The sequence below is a fragment of the Chelonia mydas genome, chromosome 11 (genome assembly GCF_015237465.2).
Source record: "Chelonia mydas isolate rCheMyd1 chromosome 11, rCheMyd1.pri.v2, whole genome shotgun sequence".
Classification (NCBI taxonomy): Eukaryota; Metazoa; Chordata; order Testudines; family Cheloniidae; genus Chelonia; species Chelonia mydas.
The window spans coordinates 59,320,495-59,336,432 of NC_051251.2; the positions used below are offsets into that span (position 1 = coordinate 59,320,495).

At 40.6% G+C, this 15,938-nt stretch overlaps 1 protein-coding gene across 4 annotated transcripts in view; it reads left to right on the top strand.

Moving 5' to 3' along the window:
* Positions 1–15,938, top strand: part of BMPR2 (bone morphogenetic protein receptor type 2) — a 174,248-nt gene that overhangs the window by 9,271 nt on the left and 149,039 nt on the right. The window contains exon 2 of one of the 4 annotated variants that reach the window (XM_037912427.2): positions 7,035–7,120. The exons of the other annotated variants lie outside the window; for them this stretch is intronic. The gene's annotated coding sequence lies outside the window, so the exon portion shown is untranslated. The remainder of the gene's footprint in view (positions 1–7,034; positions 7,121–15,938) is intronic. 4 annotated transcript variants of the gene reach the window in all.

Genomic DNA, 15,938 nt, shown 5'->3' on the forward strand with positions numbered 1-15,938 from the left:
AGCAGGTACCCCATTCGTGTACAAGTAGGCTTTGCTGATTGAAAAAGCCTGTTCTGCATTTCTGGGGGGTAATAGGTGCAGCGTTTTTGTTTTTATTTTATTTATTTATTTATTTATTTATGCTTTGCAGGCACAGATTCAGAAGCTCTTATTTATTAGTTTTTAAGATTTTTAGCAATCTTTGCTTTTTATTTTTTTGTGCTTCTCAGAGCTGCAGTATATTTAGACTCTAGTTGTGAAACACTTACCAAATATATCATCACATATCCAGCTATTATGCTTTTTCAGTGATCTTATCTGTTCATGCAGAATCTGTACTCGAGACCAAACATTATAAATATAATTTTCCTTTAAATGTAAAACTTGTTTTGAATATATCACTGTCAAGGTTCCTTCCCCACTCTGAACTCTAGGGTACAGATGTGGGGACCTGCATGAAAGACCCCCTAAGCTTATTCTTACCAGCTTAGGTTAAAAACTTCCTCAAGGTACAAACTTTGCCTTGTCCTTGAACCCTATGCTGCTACCACCAAGCGTGTTAAACAAAGAACAGGGAAAGAGCCCACCTGAAGACGTCTTCCCTCCAAAATATCCCCCCAAGCCCTACACCCCCTTTCCTGGGGAAGGCTTGGTAAAAATCCTCACCAATTTGTACAGGTGAACACAGACCCAAATCCTTGGATCTTAAGAACAATGAAAAAAGCAATCAGGTTCTTAGAAGAAGAATTTTAATTGAAGAAAAAGTAAAAGAATCACCTCTGTAAAATCAGGATGGTAAATACCTTACAGGGTAATCAGATTCAAAACATAGAGAATCCCTCTAGGCAAAACCTTAAGTTACAAAAAGACACAAAAACAGGAATATACATTCCATTCAGCACAGCCTATTTTACCAGCCATTAAACAAAAGGAAATCTAATGCATTTCTAGCTAGATTACTTACTAACTTCTTACAGGAGTTCTGAGCTGTATTCCTGATCTGTTCCTGGCAAAAGCATCAGACAGACAGATCCCCCCAGCTTTGAAAGTATCTTGTCTCCTCATTGGTCATTTTGGTCAGGTGCCAGTGAGGTTATCTTAGCTTCTTAACCCTTTACAGGTGAAAGGGTTTTGCCTCTGGCCAGGAGGGATTTAAAGGTGGTTACCCTTCCCTTTATGACCATCACTAAGACTCTTTTCTCCTTTTCTGTTTATTTGAAGACAAGGATGTTACTTATTCAAGGATTAATCTTCTGCTTGCCGTTCTCTAAAATATAGCTTTTAATTTAATTTTTAGTCATTCCTCTGAGCTGGGATTGATACATAGTGGCAATATATAAATAATTAAATAAAACTGAAAATTGTAGCAGGCATACTTTCTTGAGGTGTGTAATCTCCTAGGTTAAATGGGTGAACCTTCAGAATATTGGAACTACCAGTGCAAAGAAAATACTCTGATAATGAGCAGTTCTTCTGTATAAAAGTAATATTTTAATTGGCAATCAGATTAAAAACAAAAACAGCTATTTAAGGAAGTTGGTATAGATACCATCACAGTGTTAGTTTCTTATGTTTGAATGTTCTTAAAGCTCTTCTCTTACATCTATATTGGAATAAAAAAAACCTATGGCACTGAGTCTCAAGAGCCTGGGACAGTTAACTAGGGTTTGGAGTGGGGGGTTGCATGGTTAAAAAATAGCAGTGTAGACGTTCCAGCTTGGACTGGAGCCTGGGCTCTGAGATCCACCTACCTCACCAGGTCTCCGGAACCTGGACTCCAGCCCAAGTTAGAACGTCTACACTGCCATTTATAGGCCTGCAGTCCGAGCCTCGCAAACCGAGTCAGCTGTCCTGGGTCAGCTGTGGCCATGCTGTGGGTCTTTTAATGCAATGTAGACATAAATTTCCTGCTGTAATCACTTGGGCAAGAAACTGCAGCTAGAGCAGCTGCCATGATTGAAATAGATATGTATACTTCATGTCTCCTGTTTCTGTTGGCAGACAAACTGAGTTATAGTACATACACTGATGGCTGGTATTGTGGGACTAGCTTGTTTATGATATTTTAGTAGGACTTAATTAAGAAGCTAAAAACTTACTCATAATACTCTGTTCGTATTGTGGTTTGTGGACTAGTACAAAAGCATCTGGGAAATTAAATGGGTGGGTAAGATCTGAAAGCAGCTTATTTCTACAGTAGTATGAAGTAGGGGTTTGGATGCTGAAATTATTTCCAATACCCTGCCTGCTATTTTGTTGGCTTTGTATGATTTCTCTGTACAGCACATGTAGTAAAGTCCCTGATTCTGTTATGAATTCTAGATACTGTAGGGACATTTTATAATAAACATAGCTACTTTTGTGAAGTATAGCTATGACCTGTGGGTAACAGACAAGTATACTAATCTGTTACTGCTAAATTATAATTTTAATATTTGCAAATTAGACACTCACTTTATGCTGACATATTGAATCGTTAGTACCACTTTCCTTTTTTCAAAAAGTTCATCGAATACGTATTCATTAAATGTAAATTATTTAACTTCTCTATGCCAGATTTGGCTTTTTGATGTACATCTGGCTTAACTGAAGTGTAGTTATTATACAATCACACTATTGCACCTAACAGCAGTTATTTTTTTTTGGCTACCCTCCTTTTTAAAACATCGGTCTTACCTAATTGTTTAAAATATTTACCTGTATGTTTCATAGTAAATTTACAAGAGTTAAAAAGCTAAAATATTTTTTTTGCTTCCATTGTTTCCTGTCAGAAGCTGTTGGTCCACATATTGCTAATGATGTTGTTAAAATGAAGGAAATTAAAGCTTCTAAGGGTAGGCCAGTGAAATAATGCAGCATGTTTTGCATGGAAAACAAACACAACGAACCCTTGATTATTTTTGCAGCGCACTAAAATGAACTGTGTGCCTCACAAAAATCATCTAGAATATGCACAGAAGAGTACGTGGTCTAAGTATGATGTGACAGCAAGAGAATTTCAGAAACTTACAGTAGAAGGATGAGGAAGGAGAATATGCAACTATTCAGTAAGGAACATCTTCATGGTTCCACAATTAAAAATTAAAATAAATAAATAAATATATGCTTATATATATATTTTTAATAAAAAGGGAGGTAGCTTGGCAAATGACTTCGAGTGGATTCCAATGGAAGAAAGCACAGAGGTATTTGTAAGAGTAGATGATGAAAGGGATGTTGTAAGTGGTGTCACTCATGGAGTGGCAGGGTCCAAGGGGAATGCTGTCAGGCTGTGTGATGTAGAGCCTTGACAGAAAGCACAAGAAGTTAGGACTTAAGGCAGGTCTATACTACGGCAGGGATTGACGCTCTGAGATCGATCCATCAATGGTCGATTTAGCGAGTCTTGTAAAGACCTGCCGAATTGACTGCAGATCTCTCTCCAGTTGACCCCCTGTACTCTACCCTCGACGAGAAGAGTAAGGTAAATCGATGGAGATTTTCTCACTTTGACCCACCCCAGTGTAGACCCCGCGGTAACTTGACCTAAGGTATGTTGACTCCAGCTACATTATTCACGTAGCTGGAGTTGTGTAGTGTAGGTCCACTTTACCATGGTAGTGTAGACATAGCCTTAGTGTGTACTGCTTTAAGGAACCAGTTAAAGATTTCAAAAGGGAGCTGATATAGTCAAAACGATGGACAAGAAAGAGAGGATTTTGGCAGGCATGTTTTTGGATGGATGGTAGAAAGGCTAAATTAGTCACAAAAAACACATGAGGAGGACATGATTAGGGTATGGAAGAGTGATTGGATGTTGAGATAGGAAGGAAAGAATGGAGTTTTTTTAAATACTGAAGAGAAAAGAGTGAGAGGGTTTCATTGTGGTCAAATTGTGGGGTGAAAGGGAGAGGGGAAAAGCTAAGGTGACACCCCCTACCTACTCCTAAAATCTAGAGAAATGAAGACGACATCTTCAGTGCTTTTTTCTTTTTAGTGTTAAACTATCTGTGTACCCGTGAGAGATGAAACACTCCACTTTTATCCTTCCCTCAGTCATGTCTTCCTTCCCTCAGTCACCAGAGACTCCCTCCAAACCTTTCTTTCTGTTACATTCCTGATCATCTTGCTGGTTACCACCCAAGCAGTATGCTAAAAGTGCATTGATAAAATTGTGGCGGGGAGGGGTTGAAGCAACATTATCTATTATTTTGGGAAGGAGCCTGCAATTGGGTTAGGCTAATATTCTAACAGACAAGTTATGTGAGAAAATCTGGGATTCCAACTAACTACAGTAGACCAGAGTATGCCCCCAGGAACCCCACATGAAGGGACTGTGTGTGGGTGGAACTCTGTGTCTGGAGGGTAGAGGGAGCCGGGCCTGGGCAGGTTGTGCTTGGAGTGAAGAGCAGGCAGCCCTGTGCTGAGTTGGGTGGAGCGAGAGAGGATTTATGTATTTTCCCTGCAGTACTTTTTGATTTTACCGAAAAAAAGATAATACAGCCTGGAAAAATTGCCCTTTAAGGAAGGTTGTGACACGGAGACCCATTTGTGGTTCGCTATTCTGTGTCATCAACTCTTGTCACGCCTGACATGCTTTCTACACTAACACATAGTTGTCATATTCTGTATCTGAAAAGTGTCGTGTAAGATGATATTGGAAAACTAGTAACTCACTGATAATTCTTGTGTGGTGTATGCACAGGGCACGTACAGCGAGTTATGTGTATATGCTAGAACGGCGGTTCTCAAACTGTGGGTCAGGACCCCAAAGTGGGTCACGACCCGTTTTAATGGGGTTGCCAGGGCTGGCTTAGACTTGCTCTGGGGCAAAGCTGAAGCCCAAGAGCTTCAGCTCTGAGGTTACAGGCCCCCTGCCTGAGGCTGAAGCTCTTGGGGCTTCAGCTTTGCCCCACCCCACACCTGGGGTTAGCGGAGCCTGGGCGGGCTCAGGCCTCGGTCCCCACTCCTGGGGTGCTGAGTAATTTTTGTTGTTAGAAGGGGGTCGTGGTGCAATGATGTTTGAGAACCCCTGTGCTGGAATTATGTTGTTCAGATTTGTTTGGCAAGCAATACCTAAGCCCAGACTGCCCTAGACAAAGGAATGTGTATTTATTTGTCTGACCAGCTTGTTTGTCGGGCAGAGACAATGAAATACATTCTGTACCCCGAAAGATAATGGAGCAAATAATTAAGCAATCAATTTGCAAACATCTAGAAGATAATAAGGTGATAAGTAGCAGTCAGCATGGATTTGTCAGGAAGAAATCTTGTCAAACCAATCTGATAGCTTTCTTTGACAGGGTAACAAGCCTTGTGGATGGGGGGGAAGTGGCAGATGTGGTATATCTTGACTTTAGTAAAGCTTTTGATACTGTCTCATAAACAAACCAGGGAAATGCAACCTAGGTGGAGCTACTATAAGGTGGGTGCAAAACTGGTTGGAAAACAGTTCCCAGAGAGTAGTTACCTTGTTCAGAGTCATGCTGGAAGGGCATAATAAGTGGGGTCAGTTCTGGGTCTGATTCTGTTCAATATCTTCATCAGTTATTTAGATAATGGCTTAGAGAGTACACTTATGAAGTTTGAGGACGATACCAAGCTGGGAGGGGTTGCCTGTGCTTTGGAAGATAGGATTAAAATTCAAAATGAACTGAAGAAATGGTCTGAAGTAAATAGGGTGAAATTCAATAAGGACAGATGCAAAGTGTTCCTTCCTAAGTGGAGTAATCAGTTGCACACATACAAAATGGGAAATGACTGCTGAGGAAGGAGTACTGCGGAAAGGGATCTGGAGGCATAGTGGACCACAAGCTAAATATGAGTCAACAGTTGCCCTCCCCCCCCCCCCCCCCCCCCAAAAAAAAAAAAAAAAAAAAAAGTGAACGTCCTTCTGGGATGTATTAGGAGGAGTGTTGTAAGCAAGACACAAGAAGTAATTCTTCCGCTCTACTCCGTGCTGATTAGGCCTCAATTGGAGTATTATGTGCATTCTGGGCACCACATTTCAGGAAAGATGTGAACAAATTGGAGAAAGTCCAGAGAAAAGCAACAAAAATGATGAAAGGTCTAGAAAACATGACCTATGAGGGAAGATTGAAAAAAGTGGGTTTCTTTAGTCTGGAAAAGAGAAGACTGAGAGGGGACATAACCGTTTTCAAGTACATGAAAGGTTGTTACAAGGAAGAGGAGAAGAATTGTTCTTCTTAACTTCTGAGGATAGGACAAAAAGCAGTGGGTTTAAATTGCAGCAAGGGAGGTTTAGGTTGGACATTAGGAAAAACTTCCTAACTGTCAGGGTGGCTAAGCACTGGAATAAATTGCATAGAGAGATTGTGGAATCTCCATCATTGGAGATTTTTAAGAGCAGGTTAGACAAACACCTGTCAGAAATGGTCTAGATAATAGTTAGTCCTGTCATGAGTGCAGGCGACTGGACTAGGTGACCTCCTGTGTGATTCTGTGCTTTACATAAAAGCTATCATGCTAACAAGGGGAGGAGGTAACAACATAGCTATCACTAGCAGGGGAGAAACTAGCACAAAGTCTTCATCAGACTCCATGGCATTTCTTCCCAGCAGGAGAAAAAGAACTCTATCTAAGAATACATTTCCACAGTTTATTGATCTATAAAGACAGGGGGTTCAAACCTTAAAGCATGAGTTCAATCAACCAATTATACATGAATATTGTATACAAAGTGTATTGAGTAAGGTCATTTATGAAAGTTGGTGACATGCTGATTATTGATATTGTGAAATGTGTGTGTTAACACTGTATGAGAAATAGTGAATACTTACTGATATTATGCTTTTAAGTCTGTGACCAAACACGGAGATAAACAGGTTTTCCTCCAGACAAGAGGGAAGGGAGCTATCTACTTGTCTCCAATGTGTAAAGTAAGCATAATGAAATCAAAACAGTGGGTGTCCTATTTGCATGTGAATCAGCAGGGGAATGGGAAGCCCGCTGGAAGGGAAGAACAGCATGACATCATCTTGCCTCTTTAATCGGGGTCAATGGACTCTGAGATATATAAGGGGAAACAGAGAGCCATTTTTGCATCTTTCACTTAGGATGACAAGGGAAACCAGCACCTTATACTTCTGTGGAAGGTCCTGACTGAGAGAGAGCCACTCATGTCTGGAAAGTAGAAAGATTGGTAAGAAATCTGCCTTGAGCTAACCCTGTAGCTTGTTGAGTTAAGTCTTAGCCACTCATAAGAGTATTTTATTTGTTTTTGTTTGTAACCATTTTTCTCTTTATTCCTTGTACCTGAATTCACTTAAAACCTATCTTCTTGTTAATAAACTTGTTTTACTTTTGATTGAAACCAACCCAGTGACATGTTTGAATTGAAGTGATTGTTAATGCCAGTAAAAGTAATAAGCTGTGGTTTAGTCTCTTTAAAGGAGCAATGAACCTTATTACTTCTCTGAGTATTCCAGGAAAGGGCTGGATAGTTCAGGGCAGATGGTTTGGGGAAAGTTCGGACCTGGGAGTGTGTTGCTGTCACCCTGCAAGTAGTAACCGAGATTGGTGGAGACCAGTGTGGGGCTGTTGTGGTGTAGGCAGGCTGCCAGGGTCAGAGTGCTGAACATCACGCAGACGCTCAAGGAACTGCACGGTCGTCAGCTAGCTTTTGGTGTCTGATCTCTGAGCTGCACTAGCAAAGCATTTAAAGCACCAAGGATTAAAGGGCAGGTGTTGACGCAACCTTTGACTGGTCTGGTTTGATCCCCAAAATGTCACAGAGGTTCTTAAAGTATCTGCATGCAGAAGGAGTCCTTGGTAGGGCCGTGCCACTGGAGCCATGCAACTCAGGATGGAGTTGAGGAGCTGCTAGGAGCACAGACCCAGTGAGGAGGGACAGGATCTACATATGGGTTGTATTGTTCCCCTGGTGGGGAGGGGTCATAAAAATTTGTGGGGAGAGATCTCTGTACTCATGCTAGAGGGTGCCTAGCCCTGCTTCCCTTCCTCCCTGGCAGAAAGATCAGAAGATGCTCAGTGAGGGGAACGTTCATAGATTTATAGATACTAAGGTCAGAAGGGACCATTATGATCATCTAGTCTGACCTCCTGCACAACGCAGGCCACAGAATTTCACTCACCCACCCCACGTTGTGGAGATTTCCTTCGTATAATCCCGTTTCATTTCATGTGGAAGTGGTGAGGCATAACCTTTTTAATTTTCATTGTAGCTTGTGCACAGACTCAGGAAAATAAATCTGCTGCTCAAATCCATAGTCATTAGCAGCATGCAAACCTAAGTCATCTTTCAAACATCACTTTGATAAGGAATGGCAGAGGTAAAATATTGGCTCTTAACTTGCAAAATGTATAGATATTTTAAGTATTTCTACATTGAAAAACCAAAAGAAGATACTATTAAACAACAGATTACAATGCAAAGAACCTGCATAATCCAAAATTATTATTTGTAGATATTTATCCTAGTTAGTGTATCAACCTTTATATTAAATGACATAAGCCAATCACTTTTTCGTTGGAAATAAACTTCTCCCCTAAACTTGTTGCAGCATAATTAAGAATGTTTAAGATGCTCCACAGACTATGTTGTAACTTGTCTAAGTGGTTGAATTCCTGATGGGAGTTTTAAAAATAATACATATGCAGCAGTCATTACTTTTGTAGTATGAAGAAGTGAACTGCCCCTCTTTCCTGGCGATCCTATTCTTTCTGCAGGTCTGAATGTATATGTATTTTATGTATATTTATGTGCCTTTGATATGTTTGCTTATGTAGTGTTTCTTACTATATGTCAACTTCAATAAAACAAATAAGTTAAAAATGAATTTAAAAATATACCTTAGAGCTATAGCTTTCATTCATAAAGACTCATCATGAAATGTGTTTTCATCACTAAAGTTAATGAACATTTTTCACTTCATACAATCACTCTCAATCTTTTTATAAAAACATCAGTGCATAAGTAAACTTTAAAAAAAGATCCTTAGCAGTGCACATAATTCAAGCTTTAATCAATATCATATTAAACAAGGAGAGAGCATGGCAAACAGCCAAATCATTCTTTTGCTAGATCAGTTGGTTGGTCTGAATTACTGGTTGTGCTGATTCAGAAGGAAACTGCAAGAGAACTTTTAAATAATTCAGCTGTTTCTCCATTACAGGGATGTCAATTTATACAACTTCAGCTAGGTCATTCTGTCAGCATTACTATTATGGGCCCATATTTTGATCTGTTTAGGGTTGAACTAAAAACTCATAGCCTAGAGTACTTTTTCTAGAAGATTAATCAAAATGTATTTGGTACAACAGTTGTTTTTTTTTCCAAATGCTTTTGTGACCAGTATTGCAATATAAAATAGCATCTGCTTTTTCCAGCATATCTATTCTCTGTATGTCTTTATACCTTATGGATTTAAAAACAATTTTTTATTACCCTTACTCCTGTAAGGCTAATACAACTACAGATGATCAAGCATTTTGTAGTGATACCATGAGGGGGAAAAATGTCTAATGTGTTTTTAAAAATCAGTTAAATTTAATCTAGAACTACAAACACTGCTATGCACTAATCAATATTGTATATTTAATGATGTTGCTACAGGGCAGAGTTAGGGTATTGGGGTGTCTTAACGTATTTGATTTAAGATTAACTCTAAATTTCCTACGTTTGAAATGTTTTTAAGGATAATTACAACATCTCTGTAATTACTTTATCATTAAGTTACTGATATATATACAGCAATTAATTTCAGAGGTGAGATGAACCAAATGTAGGTCTCAATTCATAAATTTAGGGTTTGATAAATTCTCATTTTCACTGGGGTAAGGGGGTACAAATCACAGAGGTGGTTGTATTACAAAGAGGATTCATCTTAGTTGGCAGTTTGTGTGCTTTTACCTTTCCCTTCATTAAAACGTCCCCCAAGTGCTGTGCTGGTTAATTTTGGGCACGCAGGTGGAGTGGAGGACACAGTTGCATTTAATCCCCTCCAGGCAGACTTTTATTAGCAGAAACATTAGGTACTGGATTATATTTAGAGCCCTGTTCTGATACAAAATTTTGTCCACATCTGATCCGCAAACATGGTCCTTGCATATCCTCAGATATAAAGTAGATTTTCAGGGCTCTAATTACACTGGCAGAAGCTGATGTATTCTAAAGATGAAATAAGCACAAATTCAGTTAAATGAAAATCAATAATTTTACTTCAGGTTAAAATTAGTTGTCTTGGTAACTCATTTCAACATTCCTTATGTTTTTTTTAATTAAAAAATAAAAATCCATTTGATCTGCTGTTTGGTTAAATACTTTATTACCCTTAATCCTAGGTTAGGTTTAATATGAAACTTGAATATTACATTTCTTTATCTGTAATAGACTTTCTGACATGAAAATCTCTTTCATATATTTTTCTTACTATGGAAAGGTGAAATTAAACTAATTCTAAAATACTTACAAACCAGCCTATTATCTGCATCTATTTTATTTGATACCAAATTATATTTTGGAATTCTCAGTTCTTCCCAATGCTGTGAGGGTAGCTTTTGGATATTACTGAATATGCCATATATATCAGGAAAATCTCGCCCAAAATCAAATGGTTAACCAAATAACTGAGGATGTGAATTTTTTTTTTTTTAAGTCATGGTGTTCTATGAACTTTCCTTTTTCAGTGTATTAGCATTATTGCATATTGATGTTTAAATCTTTTAGCTTTTATTAGTGTCTCCTGAGAGAAAGATAAGTAATACACATTGACTTTGACTCTTGGACACTGTTCATGTCCAAGGCTTCAGTTGTGCTAAACTTTAATATCCTATCCAACAAAATATTTGGATCAACTGATAATAGAAACTCTGATCATATCTACAGATTTCTTCCCCACTCTCAATCAACTCATCCCCTCTGATGGTAATGTGTTTTCATTGTTTTAGCTTAGTTCAGACACTTGGCAAATAACTTTTTTTGTGAGATTGAGGTAGGTGGGAAGACTAACTCCACTGCATACATGAAATTTAAAAAACAAACCCTTTCCTAGTGGACTTTTACCCTGTCATAAACTATTCCCATGGTAATCATAGACTGGATTCTTATTCTGTTTCTGGCTGTGGTGCCTAAACCCAGTTAGAGCATAATTTAATGTAAGATTTCTCCAAGGCTTACAGAAGTTAGTGGAATATATAAAATACCATACTGCCATATCAAAACATGAAGACATATAGGAGATTTAAGTTACGAAAAAAAATTAATCGGTTACTATAGGAGTTTTGATATCATTAAAGGTGGTGGCACCAACATTTGTAATGGAAATACTGACATTTGCGGGGCCAGGTGGAGTAACTGTTGTTCTCTATCCTCATCCCCTCCCCAACATTAGTCTTCATTTGCCTTCTTAGTTCAAAAGCTTAAGAGCAAAAATTAATTGAAAACAAATAAACAAAATGCATACAGTGCTATGATTAATATTTTCAATGCACAAGTCAGGAAACTGAAAGTTATCGATCCCATAGAAAGCCTTATTTATTCTTTGTGTGGAGGGGTGCTGGAACAGTTTTTATGGGGAGGGGGTGCTGAGAGCCATTGAACCAAACTGTAAACCCTGTATATAATGGAAACCACTTCAAGCCAAGGGGTGCGGCAGTTCCAGCACCTGTGTGTGTGTGGTATCACATGTTGCTGTATATGTTAACTTAACTTAAATATAATCACATACAGAAAACACAATACAATAATAAAATTTAATAATCACATACATTAAAACATTAAATTGCTAAGTCAAGCACTGTAAAGTTAGGAAATGCCAGGATTTAGGTTTTGTGCAAGTTTAATTTTCCTTCCTTTTTCATCTGTATTATGTTGGTCTTTAATTATATAACATACTTTTTTTTTTTTTCCCCCTCCATAGGGCCCTTATCTCATTTAGTTTGCAAGGCTGAGGGTGCTTGGGGAATGAAGTTGCTGTTAAATATTTTATTCTCATTATTCAGTTAGTGGTTATTGCCTTACTACATGTTGCCCACGGTCCAAAGCCTGCCATGACTACTGTAATGCATGGTAGTCAAGGTAGGCTAGGGAACAGTCCAGAGCAGCAGTCAAGTGGATGTGCATTGTCAGTAGCCAGGAGGTCAAACGGTATCAGACAGTCTGGGGCAATGGTTAGTATTCTCACTGGGGTCAGTAGTTGGAAGATCCAATCCAATGGGCCAGGATAGCGGGTTAGGGAGGCAAGGTCAGGTGTGGCTGCAGGGCAACAAGTTATGGTCCGGCAAAGTGACAGAGCGAGGCGGTCTAGGCAGCAACCAACAGCCAAATGGTCTGTTGCTCACACAGCTTCCTTTTCCTGTTGGGGTCTTTATATAGTCCAGGTATCCAATGAGAGTGCTGCTTGTCCATCTAATTAGAGGCCTGGAGCGTGGCTGCTGTGGTTCTATAGGACTTTAGCACTAAGGCTGTTGGTCGGGGCAATGGTTCAGTTCACTGCCATGGTGCAGTGAATAAGGATGCTGCCTAAGGACCTGGTGGGACTCAATCCTTACAACTACGGAATTAATAATTTCCTTTTGGTCTTCTCTAGGGCCCTTGTCACTACAGTATCTGAGGGCCTTACAGACATTAATGAATTTATCTCTACTGTGAGATAAGAGAGCACTATTGTCCCCTTTTTACAGATAGGGAAACTGATACAGAGACTTAGTGGCAGAGAAGGAATTAGAATTTATGATCTATTGTTGACTTCCAGTCTTGTGCTCAGGTTATACTACCTTACTGCCAGAGATGCTAAGCATCCATAACTACCACTCCAGTTGCAATTCTGAGTCCTCAGTGCTTCTGCTTATCAGTCCACAGGTGTCTCAAATTGGGCCCTAGGAATGAGGAACATTAGAGGTCACCTGCCAAATTTTAGTTTAAGTACTTGGTCAACATCACATCAGAAGATTGGCAGAGTCAGGGATTAAGACTGAGCTTTCCTGTGTGGTAGTCACCAGCCTTAACTGCAAGGTTGTCCTTTTTCTTCCTTTACTCCCCTCTTGTGTACTTTATACATGTTCCAACTTCTAGAACAAATTAGACGAGCATTCTGTGCATCAAATGAGTCAGGGGTCCAGTGGAAAAAACAGTATGTGACTATGTAGTTAAAAATGGTATAATTTTTTGTGTGCACAAGAAGGCAAATTAGTGCTGCACAGGCAACAAAAATTTTGGCATTTTCCAACTTTGGAGTTCTTGACTTTGCAGCTGGCAGGTGCTAAGTGCTGTACTTAGAGGGAAAGTTTAACTGTATTGTGACAGTGTGGCCGGATGGCTGCAAGAGGGTCCTGGAAGGCCGATATATTAGCCCTAGAATGTTAAAGGCCCTTTTTCCTTCAAGCTGAGAAGGGATTACCTCAGGTCAATTAGGGACACCTGAATACAATTAAGGACTGCATGAGGCCTTTAAAAACCCCTCCTCTGGAGAGAGCAAAGGGGAGAATTTGGACGTATTGGACCTGCACTTGAGAATTGTGGGTAGGATCAGGCCAATGATCCGCTGTATGATAGTATTAGAAAAGAGGTAATTGCGGTGAATGGGATCCCGGAGGAAGGGAAAACCAAAGGGCCACAATTCATGATAAAAAGGGACCTATATAGAGCACAGGTAGTCTTTGGACTTACGATACAATTCGTTCCTCAGAATTGTGTTGTAAGTCAAAATCACTTTTCCCATAGGAATCAGTGGTATTAAGGGGGGATTTGTTCCTGAATCAAGGCTTAGTACACTATTGTCACCACAGTAACTCAGATTTTTGTACTAAATGAATTATAGATGACTAATGTAGCAACATCAATGTATTTATTTGGTAAACAGCATTCAAATAAACATATAAAATCACATATGCTTTGACTTTCCAGAACTTTTTGAAGGGCTCTTGGCTGGGGGCTTTTCTGGAGACTTAAAGAAAGTGTCCAAGGAAGTTTGGACAGGTGTTCTCCTCTTCTCCGTGTAAACTTCTCTGTAGCAGCAGTACATGTTGAATATGCCCCTATTCACAGATGCACTGCGTTCAGTGTTGGGGTTGTCAAATAGGGACATGGCAGCTTCCAAATGTTGAAATGCCGGCAACATACTACGCAGAATTGGGCTTGCTTTTTACAGAGTTGCTTGTAAATAACTTCACGGTTGTGTTATAATGAATGGATCTAGAAGGAGGTCCCTTGCAGTTGCTTGTCTGATTGGCTTCCAGGGCCAGGGTAGCCTTGCTGCTCGTTTTTGATTGGCTGAGCCTGGGGCCGGGAGCCAATCAGAAAGCTTGAACAGTGAAATCAGTGATTGGCTGAGGCTCAGCATGTGATGTGTGCTGTTCTCCCTGCCAGCTTTCGTTGTAAGGGCGAAACAAGCATTGTAGGGGTGTAACGGGTACTCAGTTGAAAAGCGTCATGAGTAACATCTGACGTAAGTCGGGCGTCATAAGTCTGAGGACTCCCTCGAATGCAAGAGCAAGAAGTGGAGCAGCTCTTAGTACCTCGAAGGCACCAGAGGGCAGTGTTGGACCTAGCTCATAGTGATTTGTTTGGAGGACACCTAGGGATAGATAAGACCCCTGATCAAATCCTGTGGAAGTTCTTTTGGCCAGGAGTTTATACGGAGGTCTGATGATATTGCACCTCCTGCCCAGACTGCCAATTATATGGCCCCCGACCACACTTAAGGGCCAGAACCATGATGTGCTCTCAGAGAAGCCAGGCAGGACCACAGAAGTTCATCATCCTATTGTCTCAGATCCTGGGGTAAAGGTGAATGTTAAGCCCTACCAGATTGCAGAGGCAAAAAGGGAGGAGGTCAGGACTGAAGTTAGAAGAATGCTGGTGCTAGGAGTCATTGAGGAGTCCCATAGTAAATGGTCCAGTCCAATTGTCCTTGTACCTAAACCATATGACAGCATGAGATTCTGCAACGACTTCTGAAAATTAAAGGAGGTGTCCCACTTGGATGCTTACCCCATACCTCGGATAGACGAGCTAATTGACAGATTAGGAAAAGCCCTTGACCTGCCCAAAGGTTATTGGCAAATCCTTCAGGCCAAGGCAGCCAAAGAGAAGACTGCGTTTTCTACACCAGAAGGATTGTACAAGTATAGGGTCCTCCCTTTTGGATTACATGGGGCTCCCGCAACCTTCCAGCGGCTCATGGATAAACTGTTACATCCACATGGCAAGTATGCAGCCGCTTACATTGATGATGTCATCCGACATACCCCAGACTGGGGGACACACCTAGGAAAGGTGGAAGCAGTATTGGATACCCCGGGGAAGGCGGATCTCACTGCATATCCCTCCAAATGTGCAATAGGGCTAGCAGAAGCCAAATATGTCAGGTACATCAAGGGGAGGGGCATAGTGAAGCCCCAACTGAACAAGTTAGAGGTGATACAAAGTTGGTCCTGACCGATCCGGAAGAAACAGGTCAGAGCATTCCTGGGGATAGTTAGGTACCATAGGCGATTCACTCCTCACTTTGCTACCAGCGCATACCCATTGACTGATCTGATAAAAGCCCAGGGCCCAGACCTGAAATGGACCAGTGCAGCTGAAGAAGCTTTTACAGATCTGAGGACAGCCCTCCGCAGTAACCCATGGCTAGTAGCTCCGGACTTTGAGAAGGAGTTTATACTGCAAACCAATGCCTCCGAGGTTGGGTTGGGAGCTGTGCTTCCTCAAATGGTAGGAGAGGAAGCACACCCAATCCTATTCCTTAGTAAGAAACTCCTGCCCAGAGAACAAAAGTATGCTATGGTAGAGAAGGAATGCCTTGTGGTAAGGTGGGCCTTGGAAACCCTCCGTTACTACCTAGGAGAAGGAGCACAGCCTCTCAGCCTGGAAAAGCTTGTGTCCCTGCTGCCACTAGCCTGGCAGTAACTTTGCTCTCCCCAGAGGAGGGGTTTTTAAAGGCCTCAGGCAGCAGTGAAACACCTACATGAGAGCTGCCATTGGCATGGAGAAGCATGTG